This window comes from Perissodus microlepis, chromosome 17 (assembly GCF_051167445.1).
Source record: "Perissodus microlepis isolate ML-2025 ecotype Zambia chromosome 17, ASM5116744v1, whole genome shotgun sequence".
Taxonomy (NCBI): domain Eukaryota; kingdom Metazoa; phylum Chordata; class Actinopteri; order Cichliformes; family Cichlidae; genus Perissodus; species Perissodus microlepis.
This window is the reverse complement of record NC_140477.1, coordinates 15153709-15170257: the sequence shown is the minus strand read 5'-3', so window position 1 is coordinate 15170257 and position 16549 is coordinate 15153709. Positions and strand designations below refer to the sequence as shown.

Below are 16549 nucleotides of genomic sequence, written 5' to 3'. Positions count from 1 at the left end.
TGTGGGTGACACTAAAGAGCAGCACACACTAAGTGGTGGACTGAAGGGAAAGCAAATGGATCAAATGTATTATTAATGAGCTGAACATGAGACGGCAGGAGTGGAATTATATATCTTTATCAGTGGGGAATGGGGGGGTATGAGTCATGCTAATTACGGACCATCAGTGGAGCTGGGGCTTGGGGCTGATGCTGAAATCCCCAATAGTGCAACACGAAGCTAAACATGTGACCCTGACAGAAAAAGAAAGCCAGAGTTAAAGGTTTATGTTTCATGTAAGTCCTCTAATCAGAATCAGAATACTTTATTGATCCCTGGGGGAAATAATTTTTTTGTTACAGTGCTCCATTATAAACCAACATTAAGACAAGACAGACAATACGCTAACTAAGAATAGTACAATATATATATATATATATATATATATATATATATATATATATATATATATATATATATATATATATAAGTCACTCATTAATAAATAGCTGGAAAAGAAACGTGTAGTTGTAGCAGTAACCAGTGTGTTAAGTGGATGCGTTGTACAGGGAGATGGCGACAGGCAGGAAAGATTTCCTGTGTCGTTCAGTGGTGCTTTTCGGTAATCTCAGTCTCTCACTGAACGAGCTCCTGTGACTGACCAGCATGTCATGGAGTGGGTGGGAGGTGTTATCCAACATTGTCTTTATCTTGGACAGCATCCGCCTCTCCGACACCACCTTGAGGGAGTCCAGCTCCATCCCCACAACATTACTGGCCTTACGGATTAGTTTATTAAGTCTGTTGGCATCTGCGACCCTCAGCCTGCTCCCCCAGCATGCAACAGCATAGAGGATCGCACTGGCCACAACAGACTCATAGAAAATCCTGAGCATTTTCTGGCAGATGTTGAAGGACCTCAGTCGCCTCAAAAAAATAGAGACGACTCTCGCCCTTCCTGTAAAGTGCTGTGGTGTTTTTAGCCCCGTCCAGTTTATTGTCAATGTGTACTCCAAGGTATTTATAGCATTATATGTCCCGTGCTATGATTCACTTAAAAAAAAGTAGCAGTTATTTATGGATACATTATGATTAAATTTAAATGATTAGATTCTGATGAATATGTCGCCTGAAACAAGTGTGAAAGCAGCAATTTGTATTGGTAAATTACTATCAGCATCCTCAGTGGCTGAAAAAGTGAGTCAAATATAAAGTGCCAAACATAGCAGTCACTTAAATGGTCACTTGAAGCAAACTCCAAAAGTGAGTGAAGCCCCATAGACTCCCACATTTAAGCAACTCATTCATTTAAATGTTACATGTAGTTGCTTAAATGATGCATTGCTTGTAAAAAGGCTAATTTGATACTGGTATGCCAACACATGTGGGTGTAGCCAATTTCTGTCTGCTTGTCTTTACTTCAGCTGACAGGAGTGGCATCCGATGTGGTCTTCTGCTGCTGCATCCCATTCAAAGCTCGATGTGTTGTGTCTTCAGAGACCTTGGTTGTAATTAGTTGGGTTTTTTTGGGGTTACTGTTGCAGTCTGGCCATCCTCCTCAGATCTGTAACATCAACAACTTATTATCCCAAAGAGCAATACAACTCACTGGATAGTTTCTCTTTATGGGCCATCCTTTGTAGACCCTAGAAATAGCTGTGTAGTAAAAATCTCAGCAGATCAGCAGTTTCTAATCAACTGTCTTCACCGCTGTGATGCTGAACTTCATGTTTTCTTGACCACGTTTACCTTCTGAAATGTACTGAGTCCCTGTCATGTGATTGCCTCATCAAATATTCATATATAGCAAGTGTTTGTATATAGCTTGCTAAAAGGCTTTTAGCATTAGCTGGAGCTTAGTGATCTGCTCTCTTAATTTGTGGAAAACCAAATTGATGAGAGCCTTAATGCTGAAATTGAGGCTTCAAAAATTGGACTTTATAAGCTATGGTAAATCATGGTATGAGTGATGTGAGTCTTAAAAGACATAATAAATTCCTCTGTTTCTTCTCTCTTTGTCAGCACAAATGAACAGTGGAGTAAAATACTCGGTAATAATAAAACTATGTGATACAATCGGGGAACACAACTTGCATCTTGATGCCATTTGGCCATGTGTACACTCAAGTGTTTAATCTGTGTATTATTGTAAAAATAAAAATAAAAAATCAATTCCTACATTACAAGTTTTTACCTAAATTTAGGCTATAGATGAGGACACATCTATCTTGGTCAGATGCACCAAGGATTCTAAAAGTTTCTTACTAACTAATCCATAGTTTTGCGTCTGGCCTATTGCTTTCCAATTTCAGCATTTTTTTTAACACAGCAACACTCTAAAGACTTTCAAAACAAGCCTTCAGTTGCTAGGCAAAGGGTGTTCAAGGAGCACAGCTCATCATTGTGCTTTTGAACTCTAAGTCTAAATGCTTGCGATCGAGCGGCATGAAGATTTTACCCCTCATCTTTTCACTTTTCATATCACCCTGAAAGAAGCTGCTTGGTCCAAGTGAAAGCAGATTTCAAGACTGACTTGAGACTTGACTTGAGCGAGACTTGCATCAGAAAAAAATCTGTTATATAGTCTTGAAATTGAGAGCTATGAGGCTCCCTCAAGACCTTACGTGAAAGCTTCCAATTTTAGGATGATAAAAATCTGTGAAAATAAATAAAACATGGAGAGGTAGATCTTGTAGGTATGTGCACTACGTATCTAACAGATATGTTGTCATGTTTCAGTTTAATTTATGAAACATACCACCAAATTTTTTATTCAAAACGGCTTGACAATGATGGCAACTGGTCATATTAAATCAGCTATTAAAAATATAGCAGTAAAGTTTGAAAGCAATAAAAACCAAACTATTTAACAGAATGAGGAAGGACGGTAGGGTAAATTGAAAATGATTTAAATTTAAAGCTATTAAATTGATGCTTCAGAATGACAACCCAACTTTGAAAGAAAAATGTTCAAACACTGTGAGTTTAATGATTTTTATTCAGAGACTGAAGTAATATTTAACTCTGACTCCTTAATTCATTCTTGATGTAAAGAACTCTGGTGAAAAGGCTCTGGGGCATATTTTAGTCACTAAGGTTATTTTTCCCCCTATTTTTAATTCATAATGTTGAGCCTCACCATAGTAACTAATGGTTCTTGAATGTGCATAAAGACGATTAAAGTTGTAATTGTGCATTATAATCACATTGCCAATGACTGAATAGCACCTTGACAGCAGTCCCTGTCACTAAAATGGGTTATCTAATAATTATGACCTGGAGAGATGCTTTCATTTCGAGCTAAGAGGCATTTTAATCTAGCACAGAAAGAGCCTGTGCCAGGTACTCAATCAATAACTCAAGCCTGGAAAAAAAGCCTTATAATGTGATATATAAGGCCATTCCTCTTTGCGGGGACTTTAGCGAGTATAGAGGCAGTCTGACATCAGTATTGTACACAGGGCATTGTGGACAGAACTAATGGGAGACTTTATTGATTGTGTGTGCTGTAATCTGTCAATCCAGACTTGTCCAGCTGGGGCAGGGTGCCGGGTTTGCTCTATAGGGTCATCGGCAGCCATCTGCTCTTCGAAACACACTCACTGTATTCACATCTTTTTACCACAACCCCTTCCAAAAGGATATATTGCTACAAATGAGAGCTGAAATTGATTTAACTGGAAATACGAGAGGAAGAGAGGAAAAGATAGAAATCAAGTGACTACATATCAGCTGTCAGACACTGTAGCTCTAAAGGCAATTCTCAGATTTAAACCTAATTCAAGTTGACCATTAAAAGTCACTGTTTATTCTATCTAGATTAGACTGCAAAATTGTACACTTTGCTGATTTGTTGGTCAGGTGATGATTTATTTTCAGCCATCCATTTAGCCATTTGTTGCTTCTTATGTGGCAGTCAAAGCAGAGATACCCAGACCTCCCTTTGCCTGTGCACCTCTCTCCTTCAGCTCTTCCTGGGTTACACCAAGGCCTTCCCAGCCACCCAAGATATATAATCTCTCCAGCATGGTCTAAGTTTTCCCCAGGGTCTCCTCCAAATACCCAAAGTACCTCACCTAGGAAGCGCCCAGGATGGATCCTAGTCAGATGCCCAAACTACTGTCTGACTACTGACTACTGCTTTTGATGTGGAGTAGCCACCTCACACTGAGTCCCTCCTGAATTTCTGAGCTCCTCACTCTGTCTCCAAGGGAGAACCCGACCACACGCTGGAGGAAACTCACTTCCATCCCTCGTATTCATGGTATATTTCTAGTCACTACCCAGCGCTTGGGTAAGGGTAGAAATGTAGATTGAGTGGTGAACTCATTAGATTTGTTTTCACACTGAAGTTTCTCTTGAGCTCTCTTTACTGCATAGACAATATGCAAAGACCAGTGAACAAGACACCCTTTACCCAGGGATGTAATTTCCAGGGGGGTTAGGGGGGTTATGAGCCCCCCAATAATCAGACCCAACCATTATAACCCCCCAAATAAAACTATGATTTATCTTGCATAAATCAGCTGTTGATTTTCTTTACTCATTTACGTTATTACCAGCAAAATAGTTGCATGTTTAACCCTTTAAAGCCGGTGGGAGCAGGCACGCTCTGTTTTGCGTAACTATTTTTAAATCCCGGTAGCACTGCAACCGCGTAAGCTAGCTCAATAATTTTTTTTGCATATGAAACCGGAGGAGTTGTACTTACATCTTATGCCATCAGCTTGTCCTAGGTCACAGTTTCCTTCCACATATAGCTTTGCAAAAATTGCATAAAAAGCACTTGCAGCAACAAAAACATAATATTCCAGAAACAAGCTTTGCCGATCTGATCAGCTGTTTGTAACACTTCCTATGTCCATCAGCGCGAACTATCGCATGTCCTCCATACCCTTAATGGGCATCATGAAACCGGAAGTGACGTCATTTTGCGGAAATGTAGTCTTTTACCATCAGGGCCTTATGAGCCTATACTGGTGTTTTTAAAAGTTATGTTTGACTTTATGACTTTCTGTGTCGTTTCTGGGATGCTTAGGACTCATATTGCACTGCTGGAAATAGTTTATTTTGATGCACATGCTGTTCTTTTGCAAATTTGCACTATAATATTTATTTTTGTTTTCCTGCAGTATATAAAAATTGGTGTATTTCAAAAATAAAACTATGAAGACACTTAAAATAAATTTCTTGTGGTGGGAAACTATTTTGTTCAACTTTTTTGTATTTACAGTTTTGAGGGATAAGCCTCTTAAATTTCTCTCACTAGAAATATATGTTAAAAAAAAAAAAAAAAAAAAACGATTTTAAATTTTTTTGTAGTCTATTGCACTTTTTTGCAATTTATGTTATTACTATGCACTTAATGCATACATATTATTAAAATTTGGGCTATAATGGTTGTATTGATGTATATCAACTTGAAATGCTCCCAAAAATGGCACTACAGCATGTAGAAATATAATATAAGCTCTGGCGGACATGGTTCTATTGTAGGTCTTAAAGGGTTAATCATCTGGGAATTAACCCAGATTTATTTATTTATTTAGATGGAGATCTTAACCCCCCCCCCAATGTTCAGCACAAAGTTACGCTGATGCCCTTACCTCTTGACAGTGCCAAGAAACTCTGTTAATACAAATTCTTAATAGGATTGGTAATTTTATGTTTGGGAATGAATGGATTAGCCTATTAGTCAAGTTACCTGCAACACATAATCAATTACTAATTACTGACTAAGAAATTTCATTAGTTATATTACTGATAACATTAGGCTCCTCACTCGGGTGTTCTAGAACAAAAACAAACACAATTGGTCTATTGATTGAATTTTGTTGTTTCAATGAATCATCTCAACCACTCTTTAGTATATTATCATGAAGTTCTTTGAAGCCTATTTCATGAAAAAGTTTCATGTCACTGGTGATTCCTGACTTCCCATAAAGGGACACAGCCAGGTAAATTTCACATTTTTCTGTAGAGTGTATATAAAAGATCACCTACTGGTTAGTGAAGTCCTGTTGCTGCGCTCTAGCTGAATGTTTCCACCGTCACCATCTTGGTGTTTTAAAAATGGATGTGACAAAGGAAGCGTGGATTTGACTGACTGATACAGTAATGACTTGTTAATTATGCCCTTAATGGGCACCATAATTTACAAAATGAGCTTCAGGTTTTAGTCAATAACATGTGAAACTAGACATTGAGACCAAAATCTTATCAGGAAAGTGTTAACTGAGGTCATAAATTAAAGGACCCTAAAGGGTCATTTTCCCATACACTTCTGCACAACAAGACTGGCTCCCCACTGTCTTTGATTTTTCCATTACTTACTGCTAGTACTATTGCAAGTTTATGATTAAATATTTGAAAAGCTGATGACATTAAATAGAAGGATTCGCTTTCACGTCCAGTGCTTTCAACACCATGACAGGTCCAGCATTACTGCAGTTTCTGCACCAAATCTGTCAACTTTCCAGTTCTTTCCTCCTCCATTTTTGAACAATTCCCTCTGTGAATGGCCACTTTATTATATTTGTTGGTTTTGTGTATTCCAGTGATAAAAGAGCAATGCTGTCAGGAATAATTTGCCCCTGGCAGGGTCTCAGAAATCAAGCTGGTCCTGTGTGATGGGCCAGACTAAGTGTGATTCAGAAGTCCTATACGATGGATACAGATGACTACATTTTGCCTGTAACCATAGATGGGGTTTGCCAGGGCCCCACCCTAGAGTCAGGCTTGGAGGAGGAGCCTGGTGGCTGGACCCACTCAAATCAGCCGCACTGGCAAGACCTCCTGTAGATGACCCAGCACTCTTAGGATGGGCCATAGAGGTCTGGTGCAATGTGGCTCAAGCAATTTGTTGAAACGTTCTAGTTGATAATAAACAATGATGGTAAACACCGCAGATGTTGCATCTGTTAAGAATCTCCGCAATATCCCTGCTGGGAGCTAGTCAGACTACACTTAACCCAACTTCACTAACCTGATAAATAAACACATCTAATAATGTACATTTTCTGAATTAGCACGTTAGCTTCTTTTTGGCTTTTTTCCCACTAATATGTGGTAAAATAAAGAATTACTTCTATCTGAGCCAGCTTTTTGAGTCAGGATTGTGCCGATATCTGATCCAAACACTGCATCAGCACAAGCCTCATTATGAGTACACTATCTGGATGCTGATCATGCTTATCCACGTGAGCGCAGAATATCAAATACAAGAAGTACATTATGTGAACAAGTCTATGTCAGGCACAGCACTGCTACTTTTTAATGTTTTATATATAAACTGCAACTTGATTAAATATAATAATTTAAAAAAAATACTTAGTTGTCCACAGAGTTAAACCTTAAAAGTTGTATCCGGTTTAGTGTAAAGTTTAGACTTAGCAATTATCATTTAAAAGTCACGCAACCACAATCCTAGCATAAGTAAAATAAAATAAAAGGAACACACTGGAAAATTCCACATAAACAACAGTCAAGTGATTAAAGTTACTATTGTTTCGGAAAATATGTTATTCACCTGAAATAAAAGTTTGTTTTGTTTATTTGGAAACACTGGCCTATATAAAGCACTCAGAAACAAACCCAGAGCCCTGCTGGTGTTTGCCAATATTCTATTGATTGCTTATGACTGACTTTTCCATAGATGAACACGATATTTTATGTAACTGTGTGGTTTGATGGGACTGCTGTTCTCAGCTTGCTCACTCTGTGGGCTCAACAGAGTCACACGCAGATGTATTTTATTGTAGCGTTAGCTCGCTCCTCCTGAATATCTGCCTCTCTGTTGGCATTTGTATCAGCGTCTCATTTCTCTTGCTTATATATATATATATATATCTGTCCGTCTCTTTTTCCTCACAGCTTTTTCTCCTGGTCCCCATAGATCTCCCAAACACTTTGGCTCTTAACTGCTCTCTCCCCCTATCTCTTTCTCCCACACACTCATCCACCATCTTACATCTTCTCTCTGGTGTCTCCATAAGTGCCAGGCCGTAGCGTCCCTGGAGTGACCTTGGGGGGGTAATGAGCTCCTGATCACGAGTCAGGAATCCCGGCATTCAACACCCAACCCATCACCCTCCCCTCACCCCATGTAACAGACACACAAAAAAAGAAAAAAGTCTACACTGCTATCGAATGCTCAGCCCACAAAGACAAATAGTATTGGAGAGGCAGGGCAGCAGGGCAGAGGTGCAGATGAAAAGAGCCTGGAGAAACTATTGCTTTAAGCTCTGAAATACAACTACCAGACCTCCAAAACAAAGTAAGTGGATTCCTTTTCGGGGTCTACACTTATTGACATGTAGCTTTTGGGGGGTGATGTAATGTTGAGCTGATTAACAGAGCAGTAACTTGACGTTAAAATTTGGATGATTTTTGGTCTGTCTGCTCACTCTGTATGTTTGGGATGGGATTTATATGGATTCAAGGGCTGCTAGTATCCATCCAGCTTGTTTTCATATGGCTTTAAAACTTGGAATAAGTAAAGTTTTTGTAAAGTTGCAAAAAATAACTCCGCAAAAGTTTCTGCTCCAAGCACAACACTGTTTTGCAATTGTGCATTTTTCTGATATTTCGCCTTTTGGTAAAAAAAACAAAAAAAACAAACAAACAATAAAAAAAAAACAAATTTCTGTAGACATGGTCCTAATTGATTCTTTGTTGTTCTTCCCATTTTAAGCAGATTTTGTCTTGAGGCTGTTGATAGGAGATAATAAACATGTGAAAATATAAAAGACTATTAAGCTTAAAATGCTGAGAATTATAACAGCAGATGGAAAAGTGGCTTGTAGACATACTGTGTAAACAATTGGAAAGACCCAGTAATCCAACAGCCATGGGCTACGGACTTTGCTGTTAAATCATTAACAGGCCCTCTTTCTCAGTGATTAGACTTCAAACATCCATATGTTTTGTTTATTACTGCTATCAGCCAAATATGTGTTGGCCCAAATTAAGTCTGCCTGTGCGTGGGCACTGATTGAAGTGGGCTACTTTTTCCCAGGATGTCGTAATTTGGGTCAGGCCTGACTGGAATGACAAACCCAGAGCTGCTGTATTGTATCAGCACTAAGTGATCCAGCAGACCTTCTGCTTGCGTTGCCATGGCTTTCTTCAGCTCCGGTATAGCAACCCGAGTCAGACCAAACAGTGTTCCTCTCTGTCTTATGGGCATTCCTACTGTGGACAAAAGCTTTCTCTGGCTCATTCTTGCTCAAAATGAGGTGTCCGCTTCATTTCTTCAGAATCAACACATGGTGTGGTCCTAATGAAAGAGCAGGGGGAGATTAAACATGAAGTGGAGATGAGCTTGAGAAACCTGCTTTGGTCTGTAGGAAGTCAGAACACAATGTGGATTAAGCTGGATGATAGCCAGCAGGGGCAAACTCATAAAACTGCTTCATTTCTAAAAGAGTCCTGGCATTTTTTCCTCCAAGATGGCCACTTGGAGGCCTTTAAGAGACATTTCACACATTCTGCCCTTTTTTCTTTTTTAAATGTTTGACCCCCAGACTTCACCACATGATGTCACCTATATGTCAATGTGTTTAAGCACAAAGCCAGTTCATTTCTTTCAGTATCCTTACAAATGCTTTGGCGAGAAAGTTTTCCGTGAAGGAGCTGGAGCAATAAGGCATAGAATTACTCTGTTAGGGCCAGAGAAGTTCGCTCCAGGGGGGAGGGAACACTGTGAATGGAGCCAGTTCTCGTCTATAGGGCGCAAGTAAATGAGTGAGAGAGAGATGGAAAAAGAGGCTAGGGGGGTAAGGACATACACAAAGATCCTCACATTGAGTGGCTGGTTTATTTTTGTGGGGTATGCACTGACCCCTAACATGTGGGATGTACAGAATGAGACTTGATGGGGTCCAGGGGCCCTACGGAGAAAGGGAGGAAAAGATAAAGAAAGGGACTAGAAGAAAAGAGGAAAGGAAGGATGCCAGTAGAGAGGCCTGTCAAGGAACTGTCCTAACCATCAATCTCTAAAGACAATAGGCTAGAAGTAAAATCTGCAGTAAAGCAGAGCTGGAAAAAGCAATCATGTGACCCTTAAATGATTATTCTGGTGCCCACCTCTTGGAAGTAAATAAATCTGGTTAAAAAAAATCCTTCGTGTTTTAAAAAGTTAAACATGAACTATTAAATATTTCCAAAGGTTTGGTTATTACAAATGGCAACAAAATAAATAAAAGCAGCAGAACTGAGGCATATTTGTTTCACACTGCCTTATATGGGTAGCACTCTAGAACCACTGGACCCTACAGTTGATGCAAAGCAACCCATTACTCTGTTAAATTCTCCCTGCCCCTGTAGCAAGAATGAGATATTATCAACTTAGCCTCAAGATTAATTTTTACCTCATCCTGTACTTTGGGTTCTCAGGCAAAAGTATTGGTTTGCTCACTATCAATCTTGTTGCTGACCACTCATTCTTTAATCCTCGATAGTTACAATTTAGTGCATTTAAACATTTAAATATTTGATAAACTGATTGTCGGGGCTCTGTGTGCGGGCAGGCGGAGGTGAGAATCCAAATGCAGGACTCGTGGAGACTGAATTGTAACTGAAAACCACAGCTTTATTGCTGGTGATGAACAAAACATTAACTGAACAATGAACGCTGAGAACAGAAACAAACAGGCACAATCTGAGGGTACGACGCGACACTGACACAAAGAAACACGGGGCTTAAATACACTGAAGAAGTCATCAAGGAATTAGAGACAGAAGGGGAACACAGCTGGGAGGAATTAGACCTAACGCGATAGGGGGAGCGAAGCTAGAAACACTGACATAAGACATAACCCTTCAAAATAAAACAGGAAACAATTCACAAAGACACAGACTAAGAAACATGGACTTTACACAGAGGGAACACACGGGCAGAGAAGACTAAGCACAGAACGAAACCTAAACTAAACATGAGGGCATAAGAACTAAACCTAAGAACTAAACCCTAAACCAGAATAAACTGAAATGTAGATTTATAATAATCAAAACAGGATAACTAAAGAATCAGACATAAATCATAATACAGAAGAATACCAAAAACATAAGAAGCTGAAAATGCTGGGTCAAAATGACCCTGAACCGTGACACTGAGTAGAGAGCTCTTGCTATCACATTTCCTGAGTTTGTTGGTTGTTATAGCTTTTTTTCTGCAGTTGTGGCAATACAAAGCTACTGCAAAGAGCCCACCTTTTTGGTCTGTTGGGTTAATAATCAAGAGTGGAAATGCTGGTGTTCTCACAGAGATGTCAAGCCAGCACCTCTTTCAATATAGGGAAGGGTGAGACAATCAAAGCTGTCTACAAAACCTCTAGGTTTGTAGGGGGGTTGGTCCCTGTTGTCTAAGGAAGCTCACTGAAAGTGCTATGAATGCTTTTTGTGGAAGAATTCAATTACACAAGCTAGTGTTTGTGTTTGTCCATAGTATAGAGGCATATTATGAATTTCTCGGTTTCTTTTTGATCAGAAGCAAGTTTTATCATCTGATTTAAAAAGGTAAAACTTTCCATCTTGCTATTTGTACAGATTTTGAAGTTTTTCAGTGAAATTTTGTGGCCAGCCTCTCTCTCTGGCATGCTGTTGGTTTGATCTAGTATTTGATCCTCTGAGAGCTAATGAAAACCTGAGGCTTTCCACTATAATCAGTTGGCTCATTAGTGTTCCACTCAGTCACAGAGCCACCCACGCACACTTACACACATGCACACATGCACAAATACAGACAATCTCTCCCCAGGCCCCTCAGTCAATGACTGAAGGAAAATAGGGCAAAGGTCATATGGCTGGGTGTGAATTTCTGTACTTGCTGAGGAAGTAAACATGCAGCTGTGATGTAAGACTTAATTGGATGCATTTGTGCAGCTGTGCTAGCATTGCTGGTATTGTTTTTACCTTGTGAGCCATGTATTTATCCTCATAGCAAATTATGGCATGCACTGTCAAAACACACAATACAAATGTAATTTGAAGTGCTTTGGAAGGTGTTTTTTCACTTCCCTGACTGTCTGACAACAAATTGTGCAACCCAGCTTTGTCACAATCTTGTGAAGTCCTAAGCCAAATACCACTCTTAGTTATGTTTGGTTGGCGGGAAAACCAAAGCTCTGGGAGAAAATGCAAATTCACAGCCTTCACACCAATTCACACCTTGCTAGGGAATAAACCCCTAATCTGGTACTTACAACTGTAAGAATGTTTTTACGTGTGTGGCTGCTGCAGGTAAAGACAAGGAGCTCCAGAATTCAAGCTCGAGAAACAACGACTACCGGGAGTGCACTGTACTGTCAGACAATAACATAGCCTAGCATCATTTCCCTCTGATTTTCTGTGCCCAACCAGATTGTTAGAGTGCCCCTACTCCAAGGCAACTTGGGTTCAACATAAACATGAAACAGCCACTTCCCCGCTGTTTTAAAACCCCTGGTTTGCATTAGCCACTGAAAGGGTCCAAAAATACAAACAAAACACACAACACAAACAAAATAATAAAAATAAAAGGAAGAAATTCTTCTCAGAGCGCTAAAAAAATGAGAATAGAACTGTATGAAACCCTCTTTTAAAGGCCAAGGGTCTCCAGATTACATGAATTCACTCTCCCCTCTAGAATTATTAACACTGTATCACAAACATAACACAATTTACAATGTTCACAAGGAAATAGTCCCAGTTTCTACTAGTCAGACCCCCCAAAATGGCCTTTGAATATGAAACCATATACAGTCTCTTCTTTGAAGGTGCAACTGTAGTGAGAAGGAGATAACTGCGGGGTCCCATTCCGTTAAGCTGACCAGAGGTACAGGAGCTGGAGTGAGGAATCAAGTCTTGGGTTCACAAAAGCAAAGACAATAGAAACCATGCCTTTGTGTCTAGGCGAAAGTGCGCGGGAAAAATACTGGGCTATGAGAAGGCAGCGCTTTCACATACAGCTGAACGAAGGCTGAACAGGATGAACAACCAGGATGTCATCTGGATGGCAGGGTAACCCGTTCACCGCTGACTCACTTTGTTCTCGCCATCGAGTCCGAAGAATGTGCTCAAACTCAGACCAGCAATGGGCAACATTAAGTGAGGTCGCTAAAGCCCTCCAAGAGACACGTTAGCTTCCAGCGAGGCAGCTAGCCGTGCTGCCTTGCTCTGAACGTTCACTTAAGGGCCAAAGTCAGCCTAATCCAACTGCAACGGTGACAGGTGTTAAAGAAAAGCACAGCTAAGGTTAGGTCTCACTCCAACTCCCCACCACCACGCTGTCTCCTTCCACGATGGCCTGCAGCACCACACGTTGTGGCTACACAAGCCAAGCTTCCCGCATGGAGCGAAACTCCATCTAAACTTGCTGCAGTCGCAACTTCTTTTTTTGACTGACCTCTCGGATCTCCTTTTTTGTCTCAGTCAAACCGTGAGACGCGGGAGACAGCTACTTCTCGGCGCCACACAAACACACACACCAGAGCATGTACGTGGGTTCTCTATCTTTTTTGGGGTTTTCTTGCCTTACTCAGACAAGCCCCTTGAGGCACTATAAGGCGGCCCCTGACAATTTACATACATGTGCCCTTACATGTGTTTTGACCCAACTGTAATTCATAAAACAATGCAAAAGTAAGAAACTAAACTATATCTTCATTTTAGCAATTAAGTAATGACTCAAACAGGTTAAATATTTCAAGCAGTGTGCAAGATTGAAACCTTGAACAGATGTACTATATGTTTAGCAAATGTCATGTAGGGAATACAGTTCCTGAGGGTGCTCCCACACTCAAGGTTTTTGTGTGTACAGGCCTTAGAGTGTGAAGCACAGGGGAATGGGTAGTGTTTGTATTCCTCTAATAAACTGAAGGATGATCTTGTCTCTCAGCACGAAGGGAAAGCTTGAAACTCAGGATTTTACAATAAACAGCAATACTTTAGTTGTAGTTACCACAAAGCTAATGGCAAAAGCACATTTATAACATCTAGATAATAGCACCAGTTTAGTAGTAATTCCTTGGAGACTGTGTCATTTTTTAATAATTAAAATCTGGTTATTCTGCAAATCTTTCTCTGTTGATAATAGGCACGGCAGAAATAAAAGTAAGCCGCATCAGTAACTTTCTCTCCAGTCCAGAACCTTGCTTAATGGCTCACAAAACCCTAAGGGGGCTATTAAATAACATAGAGCCAATACGTTGGCAAAGTTCCACCTAAATGTTATAATGTAAAGGCTCAATCAATGGAATCTCATTTTATTTAGAATGATTTTTTAGCTGCTTTGAAGCCAGGAGTAGATTTGCCAAGAGAGTTATTAGCGATATTATAATCGCTCCTATAGTGAGAATTTGATCCTTGCAAGCCATAAACTATGAAAGGGTATAAAATGAAGAAAACAAAAATCTGATATGGATGGGAGCAGGTTGCTCTTATGCAGGATGCAGGAATTTGTTGTTCAACATCATGTGACCAGTGATGTTGAATGGAAAGTTAAATTGATTGTGAGCATCACTGTGGAACACCGTCTGCCACTTAGTTTCTCTATCCCAGTCGCACTGCTAATTGGATTGCTAATGGCAATGATGCACAGAGGTTAGACTCTTCTCTGATTAGAATGGTTTGCATTGTTTATCGTGAAACCTAACCACATTACCAGTGCTGTGATCACATGAAAGGGAGCCAGTTTTGTAAAATATATAATTCTCTTGAACTGACTCAATAAAATTATGTGTTCTTTTTTATGTGGATTTTTTTATTAGGCCAAATAGTGGTTACTTGGCTGCTTGAAGGGTAAAATCGTCAATACTTAACATGAAAATAATTTTAAACAGTTTATATAGTCTTCTCATGCCAAAGGGGGTTTCTAATCCTTGGCTAAATCTCAGCAGGTTTTAATCAGGCCCAGTGGAGAGTTTCTGCAGCTCTGGGATGTCTTTGTATTCTTACCTCAGGGTGCCACATTCTAGAGAAAGTATGATTTGGAAAGTTAAATGCCTGTGATGGAAGGGGAGGGGAAGCCCATGGTTACAAACACTGAGGATGGCTTTATGTCCACCTACCAATAAGTGATTAGATAGCAGGATCAGTAGGGGTGGAGGTGTTGTTACTTGCTCTATGTTAGTTTCTTACATCGTTGTTAATTTGAACAGAATTAAGCATCTTAAATACTTTACTCAGGAATTTCTTTCCACAAAGAGGCAATGGGAGATGGAGGAGTGAGAGGAAAGAGTGGGATGGAATCTGGAGAAATCGAGAGAGGCGAGAGAATCATTAGTCATATCCATTAGTATTCCATCCACAGCTTGTGCTGTGAGACAGCCGGTCTGTCCAAACAAACAACCGGCAGAGGGGGGATGCCTCATTATAACTTCCCCCCTTTCTTCTCACCCGGAGTTCACATTCCATCTGACCATAAACACTAGGCCAGGGCTGTGACCTTGCCCTCTTTCTCCACTGGAGTTTAGAGATGTTAGTGGGGCTAGTAAAGCAACAATTCACATGCTGTTCAGTACATGATGATGACAGTACAGTGCAAGGCTGCATCCTGTAAGAAGAAAGCAAAAACACAGTGTGAATTCCTGTTCTTTACCTCTTGGAGCAATTTAGCTTAGCGGCCTCTACAGCCTGATGCATTTATGGAAAGGACATCTTGAGACGTCTACTCCTTTCACCTATCTTTCCCAGTACTGTATCTAGCAAAGACTTCACAAGTCCCAAAGGGAGCCCTGACTCTCAAGGGGCATGTAAACCTCTTGTGCTTGATGTACAGGGGCACTGAGAGGATATTTGCAGAAGACAGAATTCCTGCAAATACCTGCAAACAAAAAAATCAAATACAATACCTACGTAAAACATTCAGAGCCATATGGCAGGGTAATATAATTACCCATCAGATGGCATTTTTGTTTTTAACCCATTTGTGTCCACACTGGAATTTCATATAGAACTTGAGTCAGCCACAAATCCATTTAAATAGGTATAAAAATATTCATGGAAAACCCCCCAGTTATTCAGTGTAAAAACTAGGGGTGCAACGATACACAAAATTCACGGTTCGGTTCGGTTCGATACTTTGGTGTCACGGTTCGATATTTTTTCGATACAAAAAAATTTTCATGCCTTTTTAATTTGTCATTTATTAAAATTACAAATATATATTTTAACTCAAATTTAATGTTGCTGAAACAACAAAGTAATAAAATAATAAATCTATCTGATCGAGAAATCACTCATCTTTGGAAAAGAGAGTTTATTACAGAGAAATGGCTCTTTCCAAAATAAAAGCTATACGCTTCTTCTGGGCTATATTCTCAGCAGCATATTAAACATATCAGGTCCCCATAAGGAGAATCATGTGCTAACGGCTGTCTAAATGACTCGGGTAAAGTTTGTAGCATGCGTGCTTGTTGTTTTTGTCTGCTTCCACTTGTCTTTGCACTAGGATGATGTCGGAGTAAATGTGCAGTCATATTCGTTGTGTTCCCACTAGTCCTGTCAGCGTTAATCTCGTTGAAATGATGTTAATGCCACAACACTGCAAATCTCCGTTAACGAGCTACCGCGGATCGCCCCGTGCGTGGGG

The 16549-nt window shown here is 40.0% G+C and overlaps 1 protein-coding gene across 1 annotated transcript in view; it reads left to right on the top strand.

The window, feature by feature from the left end:
- The first annotated feature begins 8118 nt into the window (after positions 1–8118).
- Positions 8119–16549, top strand: part of ptn (pleiotrophin) — a 54103-nt gene continuing 45672 nt past the window's right edge. Inside the window, exon 1 of the mRNA XM_084910758.1 lies at positions 8119–8254. The gene's annotated coding sequence lies outside the window, so the exon portion shown is untranslated. The remainder of the gene's footprint in view (positions 8255–16549) is intronic.